The 17,853-nt window shown below is 48.9% G+C and overlaps 1 pseudogene across 1 annotated transcript; it reads left to right on the plus strand.

The window, feature by feature from the left end:
• The first annotated feature begins 12,792 nt into the window (after window positions 1-12,792).
• LOC309834322 (zinc finger matrin-type protein 2-like) lies at window positions 12,793-16,289 on the plus strand (annotated as a pseudogene). The gene is made up of 2 exons: window positions 12,793-12,826; window positions 15,676-16,289. The product of its transcript is annotated as a zinc finger matrin-type protein 2-like (transcript).
• The last annotated feature ends 1,564 nt before the right edge of the window (window positions 16,290-17,853 follow it).

Below are 17,853 nucleotides of genomic sequence, written 5' to 3' on the forward strand. Positions count from 1 at the left end.
TCCTCCCGCCAATGCCCAGGCCCGGCTGAAGAGGCCGCTCCCAGCTGGCGGCGCCCTCGGGGCCAGGTCCCCAGACCCTGCCCCGCCATCATCACCGAGGGAGCCAGGCGCCCAGGACCCCGCCGGCCCTCAGGCCGCCCAAACAGGGGGCCGGGCCCCAAGAACCACGACCCGTGGAGACCACGGCCGCCCCCATGAGGTCTCGGAGGCGGGGATGGGGAGAGTTTCGCGGCCGCCTCAAGGGCTCGGCCCGGCCCCTTGCCAGTCCCTGGGCCCCCAGCTCACCCGCCAGCCCGAGGCCGGAGGGCCTGGAGGGCCCTGGGGAGAAGGCCGCCACCACCTCTTGCCTCACTCAAGCCGCGAAGACCGCGGTCACTGTCCGACCCTGATGGCGGAGCGCGACCTCTGACCCCCGGCTCTGGTCCCAAGCTCAGGGTCTCCAGGTAACAGCTGAGCGCTGGCAGCTGCGCGCCCGCTCCGCCCAGTACAATCCCCCCGCTTTTCTCGGATACACCTCACGTTTGAGGAGAACACGTGGGTATGTTTTGGGTAGAGAGGTTAATCGGAAACCCGGCAGAGGAACTGCGTTCTAGGGGGCCTCGGTGTCAGTGTGACCTTCAGCAGGTCTCGGGAATTCTTGGTCAGTAAGACTGGTCGGAAACCTCAGGACTGTCGGACTTGGTCCCTCATCATAGGAAGAGGACAGAGGCCCGGAGGGGGCGACGCTTGGTGGAGAGTCAGCGGGATGGAAAGGGCAGAGTCAGGGGATGGGGCCCCAAACACAGTAGCGTGTGATGACTTACAGACAAGCCCCTCCCCTGCACTTCAGTTCAGTTATCAACAAGCCCCTAGCGGCTCTGACACCCCTGAATGTAAGAGTGGGTCTATCCAGGCCGTGCGTGGACACAGCAGAGAGCGGCTTCCCGCCCAGGGCCGTCCCCCACCCCAGGGGAGGCAGCAGGCCCCCTGCAGAGAGAGCCTCCTCCTGGCTGGGCGGCTGAGGAAGGGGCTCAGGTCCTTCCAACAGCCCTGGAACTAGCACTCTCACTCCCAGCGGGGCCACCATCTCAGCCCCATCACTGCCCCATCGGGAAGCACAGTCTCTGAGTCAGAAGACTCAGCTCTCTCTGGGGCTCCCAGCACTGGCCCTGCAACCTCGGGTGAACTGCAAACTACCGTTGCCTCGGTCTCCCCATCTGTTTTATAGGGTCACCGTAGTGCCTCCCTCCTTGTGCTTCTGCGGAGATGGAGGGCTGGCACGGGTAAAGGGCTTGGGGCAGCCTGGCACTGGGCGTGTGCTCCACAGACCCCAGCTGTAGTCACCCTCAAAAGGCAAAGATTTTCAAAGTGGTAAATTGCCAGACATATTATTTGAATAATAAGTAAGGAAGATGGTTAAGGAGAAATGGACTGAACGGGACATCATAAGAGCCCAATTCTAGGACTCCCTCCACCATGCAGTGGTGACCGGAACCAGGGCAGGACAGCCTTGACGACTTCCCCAAATGCAAAACAGAGATAGCCTCCCCGCCGAGCAGTTTGGTGTGAACATTGTGTCAGGTAGTCAGTGTATGTGAAACTTCGGGACTGACATATACACGCCACTATATTTAAAGTAGATAACCAACAAGGACCTACTGTGTAGCACAGGGAACTCTGCTCAGTATTCTGTAATGACCTATATGGGAAAAGAATTTGGAAAAGAATGGATACATGTGTATGTATACCTGAATCCATTTACTGTGCACCTGAATAAATAAACTATATATTTAGAAAATTATACTTTCTCTTAGTATCTTTCTACTACTTTCTCCTTTGGCTTAAACTATTTGAGTTTCTGTCACTTGCAACCAACAGAGTCTGGGCTCGTCCTTGAAAATCCATTATTTTATTAAACAAACACACGTGACGTGCTTCTCGGTGCCAGGCGCTGTACAGGCAGCAGAGATACGCAGATGAAAGGGACACTTTGCTTCCACAAAGGGCTCACCGTCCAGCAGTGGGACAGACGCCTGACAAGCAGGTCCCCAGAGCAAGAGCACAGGGAGTGCTCCCAACGAGGGAGGTTTGCATCGGCTGATGGAGACCCTGAGAAACCCTCAAGAAGAAAGGACATTGCAGTCTTGAAGGATGCCTGATGGACTGCCAAACCCCCATGGCTGAACTTGCATGGACAAAAGTGAACCGTAGGCCTTCACTTTTCACTCTCTGTGCATACATTTTGCCATAAAGTGTCACAGCCAAGAAGGGGAGGCCTTAACTGAAGCCATATTTACTGCAAATAATCATCACTCTTTCTGGAAAACAACTACCTGAATCTTTTGCTGTTTTTTTCTTAAACCAATACTCAGTCATCTATAAAAGTTAGGTCCCTGACCTTATTAATGTCCTGCAGAAGATCCTACTTAATTTCCCCAAATCGGTCCCTGAGGCAACTAACTAAAGCTGCACCAGTGTTAGCAATTGCAATTCAGTGACACCAAATCAACATAGATAAGCCTTGAGCTATTTAGTGTTGAAATATATGTGAAATTAATCTCTTCTTTCTCCCTTGCCCCTGATACAACATGTAGGGTTGTACAGGGTATCCAATGAAGTATTTAAATAATGAATTATTCAAAAAGAAAAGAAACTACAGGTACCTGATGCCAGGAATTTATGCCTATGAATTCTTAATTTCTTCTCCAATAAGCTTAGCATTTACGACTATGGAAGACATCCTAATTATGCAGTTTCAGAGCTGATTTTCTGCAGGGCCTGTGCAGAGCTAAAAGCATTAGGCGACAATAAAAACAGATGACTATGAATTTCTGAATTCATAATTTGATTTCCCTTTTGGGGAAAATGACATTTTTATTTACGGGTGCTTTACTCATCAGGTGGGAGCTGAAGTTTTCTCTCAGAGGCACAGTGCTTGCTGTGAGAGCATCTAAACAGTCATCCTTTTAAAACAGATGTGTGGGGCTTCCCTGGTGGCGCAGTGGTTGAGAGTCCGCCTGCCGATGCAGGGGACACGGGTTCGTGTCTCGGTCCGGGAAGATCCCACATGCCGCGGAGCGGCTGGGCCCGTGAGCCATGGCCGCTGAGCCTGCGCGTCCGGAGCCTGTGCTCCGCACCGGGAGAGGCCGCAACAGTGAGAGGCCGCGTACCGCAAAAAAAAAAAAAAAGTGTGAAATTCACAAGGGCTGCATTAGAAATGACGCAATGTATTTCTCCTCCTCTTAATCCCTACCCACTGGGGTTCTAAAACAAAACAAAAGAATTGGGAATAATCTGGCTGATTATGGGGTCCTGCACCTTTTAAGGTAGGAAGAGAATGTAAGTTTGCCTGATGAACCCCATTCCCTTGCAAATCATTCAGCTGTGCTGGGTTTTAGCATCGATGCATGGAAAAGGGGTGATCATTTCAGTGATCAGTGACAGGTTCTCAATAGTTATTTGTTCAATGGATGAATAAAATGAAAAGGTATCAACTGTCTTTTCTCGTATGGTATACTTTTTCTCCCATGGCTGGCCTTACATGCACAAAAGTCAACGGAAGACCTTCACTTTTCACTTTCCATGCACACATTCTGTCATGAAGCATCAGATCCCGTTTAATTTCCCCAAATTGGTCCCTGGAGTTACTCACTAAAACTGTATACTTTTTCTCTTCTGTAAATGGAAAAAACTTTTTTTCCGCTTCACTGTACAATGTTTGGAAACTACAATAATTTGATGTTTCTCCTAACTTTCCAAGTGGAAGTGGCAAAACCAAGGAGAAAACTGGAGCAGGGGCACCAACCACATTGCCATATTCATCCACCAGATTCATTTTCTCCCCCTTTGCAAGCCTTCAAAAATCATTGACTTTGCACCTGCTGGGTGTTCAGCTCTAGGCCAACTACTCCAATTCCCCGTTCAAAGCCACTTCTAATACTGGTAAAAACCAAAGCAACCCACAAGGGAGAGATCACACAGCCCTCCTTCAAACTCATCGGGAGGAATGAGTTATTTGAAGACAACGAATGGTATCTTCATATTTTCTCTCCAATGTCTGAATAGATTTTTTTTTTTTTTTTGGCGGTACGCGGGCCTCTCACCGTTGTGGCCTCTCCCGTTGCGGAGCACAGGCTCCGGACGCGCAGGCTCAGTGGCCATGGCTCACGGGCCCAGCCGCTCCGCGGCATGTGGGATCTTCCCGGACCGGGGCACGAACCCGTGTCCCCTGCATCGGCAGTCGGACTCTCAACCACTGCGCCACCAGGGAAGCCCCTGAATAGATTTTGAATAAAGAAAACCTATGACTTTGTTAGAAACTGTGTTTGATTTTTAAGTATATATTTTGGCAAGCATGAGGGGGTGGTGAAGACTGTGGTTGAAACTTTAAGGAAATAAAAAAATCAATTTGGTATTTACATCCACGGTCAATTTTACCCAAAAGGAAAACCTTTAGTGTCAGCCACTTGTCACTGTTCTGCCACGAGAAACGGATGCCAGGCCGGGCTGAGGGCAACGAACAACGTGGGTGGGGGGGGGGTTATGGCCTTGCCCCGAGAGAGGACTCCCCTCTGCCCAGATTTCCTCTCCCAGATACACTGACTGTCACTCTTTGCCATGTCTCCTTGCTTGTATGAATTAATGAGTGTGTTGAACAAATTCCTGAAATCCAATATTTATCAGGAAAACACCCAAGCCCCAGGGGAAACCACAGGCCTAGCACCAGCAGATAGTGTGGCCACTGCCAACCTCTGGGACTCCCAACCCTGACCTTCCCTCCCATGGGGACAGCAGGCGGGCAGCTGCTTGGGAGGCAACCAGACCCCACCCTCAGTGCAGAGTGGCAGGCACCTGTGCGGGTGAGGCCTCATCCCAGGCCACAGCTGACACTTACTGACAGAGAATGGCCTTCCACATGCACCCACTGGCAGTCAGGCCCCTGTCCTGTCCTGGTCAGAGGGTGGGCTTTCCTTGAGCCCCCAGAGGATCCCCTTGCTGGGTACCAAAGTGGTAACTCCAAGGTTCTCTCCCACTTTATGGAGGAAACACAGGTGGCCAATTGGGTCATCCTCACACAGTAAGACCAGCAACCAGTGTGGGCAGTTTCCTGGTTTCCCAGACATCATAAAAACCAGTTCCGTGTAATGATTGTATTTGTGCATGCACACACACACACACACACACAAACACGCATACAAACACATCCACAGAAGATGTGTAATAGTCCATGTGCGTTTTCTGAAAATAAAATAGGCCTGGTACAAGTTACCTTTTAGGTCATTTCATATAAATATAAGAATTTTCTAGCCACCTCAGCTGTCCATCAGTGAATAAGACCAGAGGCCTGTAAACTACGGCCTGTGGGCCAAATGTGGCCCACAGCCTGTTTTGTAAATAAAGTTTTATTGGCACCTAACCACTCCCATTTGTGTACGTGTTATCTGCGGTGCCTTTGCTCTTCGCAGATTGGCCGAGTTGAGTGAATGCAGCACAGACTGTATGGCCTCCAAAGCCAAAAAGATTTGCTATTTGGCCCTTGACAGAAAAGGCTTGCAGCCCCCTGAAATGAGAGCTTCTGGTGAGGCAGTGAGCTCACTCTGTAACCGTGAGCCAGAGAGGAGACCCCTGCTTTGACTGTGGCAGGTAGACTAGCCCAGGGTTACCGAACCTCCCTGTGCTACAGAAGCACTGGGTGCTTGTGAAACCATGTACCCTCAGGCCCCGCCCAGCCCCTGGCTCAGAATCTCCGGATTCAAATTGGATGGAGCGGGGGGTCCAAGAAACAGGGCTCAGCTCTCCGGCACCCCCAATGATGACATTTTCCATCACTCTCTGCTCTTTCCCAAGCATCGTCCCACTCATTGCCCTGTTTAGTTCTCACGGCACTGTGAGTGCGAGAGGATGATCTTGATTCCCATTTCACAGATGAGCAGGTGAGGCCCCTGCTGGTAAGTGGTAGAGCCAGGACTGAGACGAAGTGCAGAACCTCTTCCATTGGCCCTGACCACTCTCCGTGATCTCTAAGATCCGCAATCCTAGGAAGTCCCCAGTGAAACAGGAAAGTCAGCCCCAAAGACCAAACCCGCTTCTCTAGCCTGTAACCCAGCTGCTGTACATGCTCGGGCTTGGTGCGCCCCAGGAAAGCGGTATGCCCGCCAGGTGTGTGCACCTTGCAGTGAACGGTCCCAAGTGCTGGGCACCAGGCTCGGACCAGCCTAAGACTCTGGCTTTGACTGTGGCTAAGACTACGGCTGAGAACAAGGCAGCACAGCCCCTGCCCCCATGGAATGTGCTGGAAGAGTTAGAGGGGAGGGGAGGGGAGCCTGACCCAGATGATTCTATGAAGAGTTACTTGCCACTGTGACTTGCTAATCACACTCCCACCTGGTCCCCCGTCCCTGTACATCTGCTCAGCTTCTCCTCACTTTACTCTGCCCCCAACTCAGATTCCGACTTTGGAATGGACCCTCCCAGGCCAAACACCTCCCTTGCCCTACTCGGTTCTTCTTCATGTTACTTCTTATCCCAACATATATATTTGTGACTGTTTTCCATAGTCTCTCCCTCACCCCCAAGAACGTGAAGCCCAGGAGAGCACGGCGCGGTGCCACTGGCGGTGGTTCTCAAGGTTGCTTCCTCCTCCCTGCCTTCCCTCCTCCGTGCGCCTCCTTCCCTGCCCCCTTTTCCACTGCCTGAAGCTCGGATGAACGATAGGGTTATGCAGGCTGTTATGAATGTGGATGTTGGGGGGTTTGCCCTAAGAGAAGGACTTACAGGGATTAGACATTCTCAGCAATATCTGGAAAGGCGTGGCTTGGAGTTACATGCAGACCTTGCACCTGAGGCCACGCTTGGAGCCCTCGGACGCTGAAGCGCACATCTCTTGTGGCACCATCCAGTCCCCTCCACCCCGTCTTCCTCTTTCTGTGCAGCTCTGGCTGGCTTTGTGCAGGGCCACCAGCAGGGCCAGCTGGGTCAGTGGGATCAGGGGCTGGCGGATGCCCAGGGCCAGGCCTGAGATGTGCTTCCTAACGCTCATCCACAGGGCTGGTGACGGGGCACCAGCTGCCCAGGGTGCCTGCCCCACAGACCCTCTCCCCGGCCTTCCCATCTTCTCAGTTTCCCTCCCTGGTTCCTCACTCATGCCCGCTCCTGGGTACACATCCCAGGTCAGCTTCTGCAGGCTCTGCTCTCAGGAGAACCCGGGCTGGACCCAATTCCAAATCGCCTATGGTGTCCCCTTGACACCTAAACTCTAGGTCCCTCAGGGACCTCTCCTGTCTCATCTTTGACCTTGAAATCCGTCTCCCCGGCACTTTGGTGGTGCCCATTCTGCTCTCAATGGGATGAGTATCAGAATCTCCGCTGGGTCCTCCTAAGGTCCAGCTAGCTCAGTGCCCTGCTCAGAACAGAAGCCCAGTAACCATTGGTTACGTGTGATAGTGTGGTCACAAATGCATCCGCACAGACAAATAGGGAATGAAGCCTGTGAGTAGGGAGACTGCCAGAGGCCACGAATCAGCCTTCCTCACGGAATGCTGAGTTAATCACCATTCAGAGTACCTGGTGTGACTCAGAGGCCCAGGAACTCTTTCCATGGTCCTGCTTGAGGGTCAGCAACCTTCTCCTGGAGGAAGCAGGGTGAAGGATTGTCAAACACTCAGGCAGGTCACAGAGAGGCCGAATGCCTCACTATAGATTTTTCTCTGATTCCAACCTGTGTTCAAGGGGGTGTAAGCCTGAGGAAGTATCACTGAGGTGTTATTCTGAAACCCATGCCGAGAGAGTATAAGGCTATCTCTTATTGACTCAGAACGAGTAAAGGGAAGTGTAGGCCTAGCCGATTTTGCCCCAGTGGGCATCCCTACGGGGGCATCCCTGTCAGGGCACCAGCAAAAGGAACAGACTCCGTAACAGCAAAGCTGCTCTTCCCGCCACTTCTCCAGAGTTTGCCAGCATGGGTATCTCCAGCCTTTGTCCGAACTCCATCTGTGTCCGTGAATGTGTAACTCCCTCACCCTGTTATAGGCGTCTCCCTCTTGCGGCAATAGCTTTCTATTAAGAGGTTTGAATATAATTCAGCAAAGTGCACACCTCTTTTTTTTTTTTTTTTTTCTTTTTGCGGTACGCGGGCCTCTCATTGCTGTGGCCTCTCCCGTTGCGGAGCACAGGCTCCGGACGCGCAGGCTCAGTGGCCATGGCTCACGGGCCCAGACGCTCCGCGGCATGTGGGATCTTCCCGGACCGGGGCACGAACCCGCGTCCCCTACATCGGCAGGCGGACTCTCAACCACTGCGCCACCAGGGAAGCCCTTGCACACCTCTTTAGAACAGGATTTCCTTTCTAAGCTGCATTTGAAGTGATCTCACGCCCGTTAGGAAGCCCACACCTGCCCGATCTCCTCAGGTGTGTTCCCTCTTTTTCTTTTTTTCTAACACTCAGCTTTAATAGCCTTTTTATTTTTTCTTTTCCATTCTAGTTTACAAGATATATTGAATATAGTTCCCAGTGCTACACAGTAGGACCTTGTTGTTTATCCAGGTGTGTTCCATCTTGATCACCTGGTGGACTCCCCCTCCCCCTGCCCTCCTCAGCACCTGTCTAAGAGGCCTCCACAGGCCAAGGGTGACAAACAAACTGTAGCATCCTCGCTGACAGGAGATGAATCCTGCTGGACCAGTCTGGCCAGTGTCTATGTCCAGCATGCACTGTCCACCATGCCAACTTCCTGCGCCCGGGCCCCAGGTGTGGGGCGAGGCTACCTCAAGGTGCAAATTCGCTCTCTCCCCTTTCTCATGTCCCCAGGTTCTCAGTCTTGGGGCTCTTCACCCTTGGCCGCATTGCCCAGCCTGTGTCCCCGGCCAGCCCATCATCCGAGGGGATGGACCTCGGATTCCATCCCTCCTCCCTGGAGCTGATCACAAAGGGCGCCTCCTCGGGTTTCCTGCATGCTTTCTTCTCCCCATCTTCGGTTTCCTTGCTCCTGCCTTCTGCCTTTGCTAAGGTTTCTCTGTGCTTCTCATCCTACAGTTAACATTCAAATTGGTTGACGGCCCTATTTTTTTTTCACTAGACAGACATTTATTTCTCCCTGTTACCCGTTCTTCCCTTAGGTCAGTATAACACAGGACACTAAGGGAAAAAAAACCTCTCCAAAAAAGGGCTGAAGAAAGAAGAGGGACTGGTTTTCAACGGGATCGTTCAAACAGCTTGTCATTCAGCATCACACGCAAACTCATTGATCAGAATTTTGAGTACACTAACAATGACCAAAAAAGGGAAAGAAAAAAAAAAAAACAAAGAAAACTATTCATTTTATCTTAGGTAGCTGAATTCATAGAAACATTTCCTATTACAATGTGAAATAAGAAGCAACTCCACGATTTAAGTAATTTCTATCCCAATCTGAATTTAGACACAAATTATAATACTATGCGATACTAGCCTAAGTTAACGGGGCAATGAGAGTTCTAAAGTGCTTACTGACCATAACACCAGATTCACTGTTTCATAAACAAGAAAACAGCCTTGTTTTGGAGAAATGAAATGAACCAGGAATATAGAGCCAGACCATCCAGTGCCCTTTTCGAAAAGAAGAAAACAGAAAGTCTGAGGGTTTGGTTTGGGGAAGGGGGAGCTTTACATGAAGCATACACCCTGCCAGCCAATGGCAAAGGCTAAAATAGTTTTCAAAGGTACAACCTGAGTCCTCTGAAGAAAGGGGTGGCAGCCCCTTTGGCGTCTTAGCTAGAAAATGAGTAATTCAGAGTCAAGTGCAGGTCCCACTAGGTGGAGCCTTCTGTTGCCCGGTGTCCAGACTTCCCTGCTGCCAGCCCACCTGGTCCCTGCTGGAGCTGAAGCTCTTACCTCCCCCCGCCAACTCTCCCAGAATTTCAGTGAAACTAGGCTGCCTCTTGCTCAGGCGTTCACCCCATCATGGACACTTTCTGATGAACAGGCACAGTTCTAAGCAGGAGGAACACAAGGTTCAGTGAAACACGGTCCCTGAACTGCGCACCCTTGGTGGGAAGGCAGAACGGTGCAGACACTGTGGAAAACAATATGGCGCATCCTTAAATGATTAAACGTGGGATTATCATGTGACCCAGCAATTCCACTTCTGGGTACATACCCAAAAGAACAGAAAGCAAGGTCCCAAAGAGATATTTGTACACCTATGTTCATTGCAGCCTTATTCACAACAGCCAAGTGGAAGCAACCCAAGTGTCCATTAAAGGATGAACAGATAGGAGGCTTCCCTGGTGGCGCAGTGGTTGAGAGTCTGCCTGCCGATGCAGGGGACACGGGTTCGTGCCCCGGTCCGGGAAGATCCCACATGCCGCGGAGCGGCTGGGCCCGTGAGCCATGGCCGCTGAGCCTGTGCGTCGGAGCCTGTGCTCCGCAACGGGAGAGGCCACAACAGTGAGAGGCCCGCGTACCGCAAAAAAAAAAAAAAAAAAAAAAAAAAAGGATGAACAGATAAACAAAATGTGGTCTATCTATATGATGGAATATTACTCAGCCACACAAAAAAAATGTTCTGACGCGTGCTACAACATGGACGAATCTTGAAGACATTATGCTAAGTGAAATAAGCCAAATATAAAAGGACGACTCTACGACTCCACTTATACAGATTCACAGTGGTCAGATTCACGGAGGTGGAAAGTAGAATGAGAGTTGTCAGGGGCTGGGGGAGGGGGACGGGGAGCTATTGGTTAATGGTTACGGAGTTTCAGTTGTGCAAGATGAAAGCGTTCTGCAGATGGATGGTGGTGATGGCTGCACAACAATGTTAGTGCACTTAATGTCACTGAAGTGTACACATAAAATGGTTAAGATGGTAACTTTTATGTTATGTATATTTCACCACAGTTACAAATAATTTAAGAAAGAAACCGAGCATGGTACCTGCTCTCAAGGCTCCTGAAGTCTGGTGGCCCTGGGACAATGGCCTCCAAACCTGGTCTGGGCACTTGCACAGACATGCTGGTGTCCACAGGGGTGGACATGTATGTATTTGTACATACTTTTATCTCATCTGTTTTCAACATCTGTATAGAACATGTTAATACAATAGCTCGTGGTCATACTTCAGAGGCAAAAATTGGTCCTATATTAGGAGTGCCCTAAAAATTCTTCCCTAGTGGGGATGAATGATGGAAAGTCGTCTGGAACCCCCATCCTGGAGGAAACTTCACAGAACTGGAATTATTTCCTCCTCGGTGTGGGGTAGAGGTGGCGGCGGGTTGGGAAGCATCATAAATCAAGTTGCGTTGGCGATGACAAGTGGCAGTGGGGATGTGGCCTGTGTCCACCAGGCCACCAAACTTGTATTGGGAAGGGCAGTTGAGGGTCCAGAAACAATGACCCTGTTCCTCTCCCCTTTCTCCAGTGGGGTCAAGGAGAGCTCAGGTGTTATCCTCCTTGGGGACCTTTTTCTGCTGCTCTGGGAACTGCCTGTCACTGTTCAAAACTGTGAATGGCTGAGCCTTGCAAAACCATTGCTGCGTCACCTCCACCTCTGATCTTGGGGCCGAGCTCACCCACTTGCCCCAAAATGAGAGGGTTGGGGGGCTCTCCCTGACAGAATAAGAGCCTGCCATTAGAGGTCCCACTGTGGTTGGTCTTCTTACAGCCCCACTCTCAAGGAACTTGTGACAGACTTCTCCAGGACTGGGTGGATGGCACTGTCCAGGGTGGACTTCTTCCCACTAGTCCTCAGAAGTGTCCTACGGCAGCCCCGCCACTGACCAGCCTCTGTCTTGGGTAAATTCCAGTTCCACTCTGGAGGGAGGAGAATTTGCTGAGGTTTCCAAGGAAGATGCTCATCCCTGGTCTGGGCAGGCTGGGAGACACTGACTCCTTGTGCCTTGGAGGAGGAGGGGGCTGTGAAGTCTGGAATTTCTACAGCCATCTCTCCCCTGAGGACAGAGCCTGACAGCAGGGAAGCCAGAGTGGATGCACAGAAAGTCATCAGGCCCCTGATGACACGGAGTAGCCAAATCAAAGCATCCCTGAAGTCCACCCTGCTCTAGACTGACCAGCTGCACATGCAAATTCATCCCAAACGCTGTTTAAACTCGGTTTGAGTTCATGACCCAATGTATCCTAATTATACAATGGCTCTCTGATTTGGTCCTATTTCATTTTAGTTAATCATTTTTTTAAATGAAGTATAGTTAATTCACAATGTTGTATTAGTTTCAGGTGAAGAGCAAAGTGATTCAGCTGTACATATACATACATTCTTTTTCAGATCCTTTTCCATTATAGTTTGTTACAAGATATTGAGTAGAGTTCCCTGTGCTATACGGTAGGTCCTTGTTGTTCACCTATTTTATATATAGTAGTGTGCATCTGTTCATCCCAAATTTCTAATTTATCTCTCCCCCACACACATTCACTGTGTTAAATTAGAAAACTGGTAACCATAATTTTGTTTTTTATGTCTGTGAGCCTATTACTCTTTTGTAAATAAGTTCGTTTGTATCTTTTTTTAGATTACACATGTAAGCAATATCATATGATATTTATCTTTCTCTGCCTGACTTACTTAGTATGATAATCTCTAGGTCCATCCATGTTGCTGTAAATTGGCATTATTTCATTCTTTTTTATGGCTGAGTAATATTCCATTGTGTGCATGTATGTATGTATGTGTGAATGTGCATATATACATATATCACATCATCTTTATCCATTCATCTGTTGATGTGGTCCTACCTCATTTTTATTGCTGACTTTGATAGACCAAGAGATTCTCCTTGGACTTCACTCAACCTGGAGCTATTTCTGGTGGGACACGGATGATGGCTTCTGTGCTCCATGCACTCTCAGGAGCCAGTGAGTTCCACCCTTCATCCTGAGGTCTCTGTTCATCCTTTTGACTTCAACACCACTTCTCTCCACACATGGACCCAAGCCCACCCACAAAAGACAAATCACAGAAGGGAGAGACTATACCCTGTGTATTGACTTGGAGCAAAGGGGAGGGCCGAGCGCCATGATTTCAAGCATCTCTGTTACTCTCACTCAATTCCCCATAGTTGCCTCATTTTCTTCATATCTTACCTGTCTACTGGGGGAAAGAGGGACATGTTTATGTTTTCTTATATCTCAGCCAATTGTGTTCACAGGATGCTTCCTGCACTGTGATTTTTAATCTGATTCATAGGCTTAAGTCCCATCTTTATTTTATCTTGTCTTGTCCTGCTTTTGTTCTATCCATCATGTCACAATGTAAAAAGTAATCAAAGTGGCATAACAGTAGCTATTCTTCCCCGATTCATGTATCCCCCGATTCATGTATCCCCCGATTCATGTATCCCACATTTATCTTTTTTTTTTTTTTTTTTTTTGCGGTACGCGGGCCTCTCACCGTTGTGGCCTCTCCCGCTGTGGAGCACAGGGTCCAGACGCGCAGGCTCAACGGCCATGGCTCACGGGCCCAGCCGCTCCATGGCATGGGGGATCCTCCCGGACCGGGGCACGAACCCCCGTCCCCTGCATCGGCAGGCGGACTCCCAACTTCCGCGCCACCGGGGAAGCCCCCCACATCTATCTTGCTGTGGCTCTTTCACCTTATTTCTTTCGAGGATTACGTGAACATGCACGTGTGTTAAGTTAAAAAAATATACAACCTTGTAAGAGGGAGCTATCATTTGCATAAAATACTGCCACCTGACAGCCTTGTAAGCAAGCCACTGTAGACATGACAGGGCTTAAACGTGAAGTTCAAGGCTACCTCGCCACACACAGCAGATGTCTTCCAGGAAAACCCAGTGTATGTCAAGAATACTGTAATTGGGTCATTATTGAAATACACAAAAGGATCCAGATTTGTTTTCTTTTTTAGCGAACTGGTGGTGAGTCATTCTACAGTTAACAATGCTTATTAAACTATTAATTATTTGCAAATGTTGCTCCAAGTTTAAGGCGTTGCAATGTTTTCTTAAGCAGGCTGTACTGACTGAGAGCTTCTCTCTCCATCAGAGAGCTCCTTAAATCACATGACCCCATTGACTGCAGATGATTGGCTAAGAGGTGGAAGCTCGATTCAAGCTTAGCCAATCAAATTTCCTCAGAGAAGCTTTGTCATCGGGAACAAGAGAATAAGCCAACTAGCTGAGGACTCTGCTGTTTAAGGCTGACCGTGCCAGGACCGTGTGCAAGGGGATGACCAGAGAAGCTGGGCTGCAGAGAGCAAAAAAAAGCAGACTGGCACTAAAGATGAAAGGGGAGAGAGAGCTGCCAGGGCACCCTGGTCTGGTTGGCCGGTCCTCACTGTATTTGGGGTCCAAGGAATACACTTTTATTCTGACCACAAATCCCACATTACTTGCACCTACACGAGCAGACGTTTGTACCTTGCAGTCAAGCAGTCACACCGACTAGGATTCATTTGGTTCTGCAGGATGGGCACAGGGAGGCTCTCATCCACCCCCCTTTCTCAACACCAGAAGCTTCTCCCAGGCCATCAGCTTCCCTTGCCCTGCCTTCCTTTCTTCTTCCTTTCGAATTCACCAGCTGCTCACTCATGAATGGCTTCTGGAGAGGGCTTCAGGGAAACACTGTCAATGATCTTCGAAGACGCTCAAGTCCTCATGATGGGAATTTCCAAGTTTTTACACACTCATGCCTTGGTTATAACTAACGGAATTTTCATGTTGAAAGGAACTTTGTATTAAAAGACCAAGTGGCCCAAATTTTGACCAAATTTGCAAAATAATCCTGATTTCAAAGATTCTGTTCAATTTTCAATCAATCGATCATTTTGGTTTCAGAAGATGTTCTTCCTTCTTCTGCTGGGGATCAGAGAGTAAGAATGGACCCAGTAGCTAATCTCAAGGAGCTCTTGAGAAGGTCAAACATATACAGTGGAAGTCTTGTGGAAGGTCAAATATATACAGTGTGTTAGGATTCTGGGGGTTGCCAGTGACAGAAACCCACCTGCACCAGGCTGGACAAAGAGAGGAACCCACTGGCTCAAGGAATCCATGGATGGATCAAAGAATCACAGTGCCAGAAGGGCAAGGACTTACTGGGAATCAGGAACAACTGGATTCTCCATCTGGCCTCTCCCTCTGCCTCTACCATGGAGGCTTAGTTTACTTAGTAATGGGTGGGAGGAGATTGTCTCACGTACAGGATTAGAATAGATATTAAATTTTAAACACCTCAGAGAAGTGCCTAGGAGGATGCCCCTAGTAGGAGCTCGATAAATTTCCCTATTTCCCCTTATAGGTGTCTCACGGCAATGGAGCCCAAGGACATACAATGTGTTACCCAACATGCTTTGTGTGGGGTGTCATGGAAAATGGACAATGGGAGAAAAGGGAGGAAAAGAAGAGATAACGGAACTTTGGAGTCACTGGAGAGAATCTTGCAGGCATTTCTGAGTCCAACAGAGATACCCTCTCCTCACAAAAACCAGAGAGGCGTATTCAACCTCTCTGCCTGCCAGGATAGTTGCAGAAATTGTCTCGAAGAAAGCCTTATCACAAAAGAAACCACCCCTCCTAAATAATGCACAGATAAGTAAAATGGAACATCTAGAGCTAGAAAAATAGAAATGTATTTACAGCGTTTGTGGAACTGAGTCAGAAAATCGCTGTAGATTCAAGAATGAACTTGGCCTCAGAGAGACTGAAAACACCCTGAAATTAGGATATAAGTATTGATTTAAAAATAAGTGAGGGGCAGTGAAGATGGCGTCGGCAGTGGGACAAAAAACTTGGAGTTTTGCTGAAAGTGGGACAAAGATGAATATGAACAGCTCGCCGAGAAGAGGCTCACGGAAGAGAGAGAAAAGAAGGATGGAAAACCAGTGCGGCCAGGGAAGCGAGAGCTTCTCCGGCATAGGGACTCCAAGGTGGACCTGGAATCCAAACCCGGGAGGACAACTGTCATTACCAAGACCACCCCACAGTCTGAGACGGGAGGATACTACTGCAATGTCTGTGACGGTGTGCTGAAAGACTCCATCAACTTCCTGGATCACATTAGCGGAAAGAAACATCAGTGAAACCTGGGCATGTCTACGCGTGTGGAACATTCCACTTTGGATCAGGTGAAGAAATGTTTTGAAGTCAACGAGAAGAAAATGGAAAAGAAGAAGAAGGATTATGATTTGGAGGGAAGGATAAAGGAACTCAGAGAAGAGGAGGAAAAGGCCAAAGCCTACGAGAAAGAGAAACAGAAGGAGAAGAAAAGAAGGGCAGAGGAGGACTTGACATTGGAGGAGGAAGGTGAGGTGGCAGCTGTGATGGGCTTCTCTGGCTTTGCTTCCACCAAGAAGAGTTACTGAGGCTTTCTATGCTTGGCTTTTTGCCAGGCCTAACTTTGTGTATGTGGATGTCATTTTGGGGGAGGTACTGGGGAAAGTCCTCAAGAGCGGCAATGGAGAGGGCTAGAGGGTGGGTGTTTGTGGTTTCCCTCTGCCTTCAGAGAGAGCACAGGATGCAAAGGAACATGCTGTGGCATGTTCCTTCAGCCTCAGTATTTCACTGGGGACAGAGGACCTCTGATCATCTGAGTTCCCAATGAAGAAAAACTTCTGCTTCTGAGGCTGCTTTCCCGAAACTCCCCCTGCATCTTTTCCTTTTCATCTGTCCATCTCCTCTGAGCATCATACATTCATCCTGTGTTCTGCCTTTGTTTTAATTTTTACTCTTGCTTAGCCTACAGCAGAAGGGTTCTCTGGGTCCCCAGTTTCCAGCTGATAGGATCTCCTTGACTGGCCCCTCCTTTCCCCATTCTCCCCCAACCCTGCCCCGTGGTTCTCTGGCGACCTGTGCACATGTGTGTACTTCTGCCTGGGTCACTGGTATGTGTGGGTGTGTGTGCATGAAACTGTCACATAGAGGGAGCCTGAACTACAGCCTCAAGAGCATTGCTGCCTTGGGGCCTGGTGTTCTCAGCTTCCTCAGAGCATGTAACAGGAAATTAAATGGGATGAGTGTTCGGTGTGGTTTTTGTCTGGTGAGTTTTTTAACCTTTGTTCTTCATATGTAAACTGTTCAGCTTTTCCTATTTGTTTCATTTTACTGAGGATTACTCTGTTTTTGTCTTCCTTGTAAGCAGGCTCTTGGACGAACCTGTTTGATGCAAAAATGAAAAAGGAGAAAACCTCATATGAGAGCTCTTGGGTCTCAGAGGCTGTTCAACATGTATAATAAATGGCATTGACTGGGCCTATTTCAAAAAACAATAAGTGAGGACTTCCCTGGTGGCTCAGTAGTTAAGAATCCACCTGCCAATGCAGGGGACACGGGTTCGAGCCCTGGTCCGGGAAGATCCCACATGCCACAGAGCAACTAAGCCCGTGCGCCACAACTACTGAGCCCACGTGCCACAACTACTAAAGCCCGTGCTCCTGGAGCCCGTGCTCCACAACAAGAGAAGCCACCACAATGAGAAGCCGTGCACCACAACGAAAAGTAGCTCCCACTCGCTGCAACTAGAAAAAGCCCGGGCATAGCAGGGAAGACCCAATGAAGCCAAAAATATACAAATAAATTTATTAAAAAATAAAATTAAATAAAAATAAGTGAGCATTCTTAGAGCAACTGCCATGGGCTGATACTGGTTAGTAGATTAGACATAGACAAATTCAAGGAGACTAAAATACCCAGGACAAAACTGCTCTCACCATCCCTAGCTGAGGTGTCACCAGTGTCCTGATGAGGAGAGATCCAAATGAAATAATCAGAAGTGAGGAAAAAGATATTCTTTAAATGGCAAAGGTGCTGATTATAATATAAAAAAGAAACAACTGAAATTTCCAGGTAAGAAAGCAAATTATTTCAATACCCATCATATAACATAAAGTTGTACACACACAGAAAGCGGTACAAAGGGAGCGTGATAAA

This window comes from Grampus griseus (assembly GCF_964374135.1).
Source record: "Grampus griseus genome assembly, chromosome: 16".
Classification (NCBI taxonomy): domain Eukaryota; kingdom Metazoa; phylum Chordata; class Mammalia; order Artiodactyla; family Delphinidae; genus Grampus; species Grampus griseus.